The sequence below is a fragment of the Dendrobates tinctorius genome, unplaced genomic scaffold (genome assembly GCF_039654945.1).
Source record: "Dendrobates tinctorius isolate UK_male_01 unplaced genomic scaffold, ASM3965494v1 ptg000110l, whole genome shotgun sequence".
Classification (NCBI taxonomy): Eukaryota; Metazoa; Chordata; class Amphibia; order Anura; family Dendrobatidae; genus Dendrobates; species Dendrobates tinctorius.
The window spans coordinates 344,985-347,958 of NW_027361778.1; positions in this window are offsets into that span (position 1 = coordinate 344,985).

Here is a 2,974-nt window from a genome sequence, read left to right on the forward strand (position 1 = left end):
GAAGCTCTGCACAAAGAGGTAGCAGAGGCAGTGCCACAGGACAAGGCAAGGCCAGTGTGGCCCAAATGTGGAAAAGTTTTGTGGGACCGCCACAAACGGCTACACCATCACAGACGGCTCCAGTCAGCAGGAGGCAACATTTCCGTCAGATGGTGACAGACTACTTGTCTTGCCCTGTTAGTGTACTCCCAGACGGCTCTTCCCCGTTCAAGTATTGGGTCTCTAAGCTGGATACATGGCCAGAGCTTAGCCAGTATGCATTGGAGGTGCTGGCTTGCCCTGCTGCCAGTGTATTATCGGAACGTGTCTTTAGTGCTGCAGGTGGTGTGGTAACAGACCGTCGCACGCGACTATCCGCCAATAATGTTGACCGGCTTACTTTTCTGAAAATGATCAAGGCCTGGATCTCACCTGAATTTGCCAGTCCTCTTCCAGAATAAATAATTGGCTGGCAACAGGATCCAGGTCTCCTGTTGTGTTCATGTTTCTATGACCTGAACTTTATTTCCTGGGCTACAGCAACGCCCGTTGTTGCTCAGAAGTGCTGTCCACACAGACAAAACACTCGCTCATGTGTAAGTGGGGTTCGGTAACGTCAGCTGATCCCCTGCTGTGTGGAGGACAAACTCTACTGCTGCCTACAACTTCTGACTACCTCTGATTTAATATGTTCTCTGATTTGCCCTCTGTCTCCACTCTGTTTTGAATATTTCCTCCGGCCTACAACACCGCCTGTTTCTGCTCTCAAGTGCCGTCTGCACAATCCACACTTGTTCCTGTGTTACCTGGGTCCTGTAACATCTGCTCATCTCCAGAGGTGAGTCCGGCAATGTCTCCTGCTTTGTCTACATTCCCACTACTTGTAGTGGAAAAGTGGACAGAGCAGGAGACATTGCCTGACTCACCTCTAGGGAGAAACTGCTGTTACAGAACCTTAGTAACACAGGAACAAGTGTGGGTTGTGCAGACGGCATTTCAGAGCAGCAACTGGCGTGGTTGGAAACCAGAGGAAATACTCGAAACAGAGTGAAGACAGAGGCCTAATTGGAGTACGTTGACAGTTAGTAGTAGTCTAGAAACAAACAATCGAAAACTGCCACCAAGTAGGCCTCGGCCTACTACCTGATTTTCCCTGGGCTCCGACACCGCCAGTTGGTGTTCAGAAGTGCTGTCCGCACAGACAAAACACTCGCTCATGTGTAAGTGGGGTTCGGTAACATCAGATGATCCCCTGCTGTGTGTATGGCAAGGTGTCCTGCTCCCTCCACAGTCAAACAACCTCAGATTTACACCTGGCTCCAAGTAGGCCTTGGCCTACTACCTGATTTTCCCTGGGCTCCGACACCGCCAGTTGGTGCTCAGAAGTGCTGTCCGCACAGACAAAACACTCGCTCATGTGTAAGTGGGGTTCGGTAATGTCAGCTGATCCCCTGCTGTGTGGAGGGCAAACTCTACTGCTGCCTACAACTTCTGACTACCTCTGATTTAATATGTTCTCTGATTTGCCCTCTGTCTCCACTCTGTTTTGAGTATTTCCTCCGGCCTACAACACCGCCTGTTTCTGCTCTCAAGTGCCGTCTGCACAATCCACACTTGTTCCTGTGTTACCTGGGTCCTGTAACATCTGCTCATCTCCAGAGGTGAGTCCGGCAATGTCTCCTGCTTTGTCTACATTCCCATTACTTGTAGTGGAAAAGTGGACAGAGCAGGAGACATTGCCTGACTCACCTCTAGGGAGAAGCTGCTGTTACAGAACCCTAGTAACACAGGAACAAGTGTGAGTTGTGCAGACGGCATTTCAGAGCAGCAACTGGCGTGGTTGGAAGCCAGAGGAAATACTCGAAACAGAGTGAAGACAGAGGCCTAATTGGAGTACGTTGACAGTTAGTAGTAGTCTAGAAACAAACAATCGAAAACTGCCACCAAGTAGGCCTCGGCCTACTACCTGATTTTCCCTGGGCTCCGACACCGCCAGTTGGTGCTCAGAAGTGCTGTCCGCACAGACAAAATACTCGCTCATGTGTAAGTGGGGTTCGGTAACGTCAGCTGATCCCCTGCTGTGTGTATGGCAAAGTGTCCTGCTCCCTCCACAGTCAAACAACCTCAGATTTACACCTGGCTCCAAGTAGGCCTTGGCCTGCTACCTGATTTTCCCTGGGCTCTGACACCGCCAGTTGGTGCTCAGAAGTGCTGTCCGCACAGACAAAACACTCGCTCATGTGTAAGTGGGGTTCGGTAACGTCAGCTGATCCCCTGCTGTGTGGAGGGCAAAGTGCTGCTGCCTCCAAAATGTAGCTACTTTAGATTTAAACATTCTATGATTTGGCTTCTGTCTCCACTCTGTCTCTAGTATTTCCCCTGACCTCCAACACCGCCAGTTCCTGCTCACAGTTGCCATCCACACATTCCACACGTGTTCATGTGTTCCTGGTGTTCTGTTACGTGAGCAGATCCCCCAATGTGTGTCCGACACTGTTTCCTGCGCTGTCCACCTTCCCACTGCAAACAGTGGGAAAGTGGACAGAGCAGGAGACAGTGGCAGACACACATCAGGGGATCTGCTGACATTACAGAACCCCAGTAACACAGGAACATGTGTGGATTGGGCAGACGACAGCTGTACGCATAAACTGGCGGTGTTGGTGGTCACGTGAAATCCTGGAAACAGAGTGGAGACAGATGCCTAATTGGAGCACGTTGACAGTCTGTTGTAGCCTACAAACAATCTAAAACTGCCACCAAGTAGGCCTCGGCCTGCACCCTGATTGTCCCTGGGCTCCAACAACGCTAGTTGGTGCTCGGAAGTGCTGTCGACACAGAAAAACACACTTGTTCATGTGAAAGTGGGGGTCAGTAACGTCAGCTGATCCCCTGCTGTGTGGAGGGCAAAGTGTCCTGCTCCCTCCAAAGTCAAAATACCTCCGCTGTACACCTGGCTCCTAGTAGGCCTCGGCCTGCACCCTGATTGTCCCTG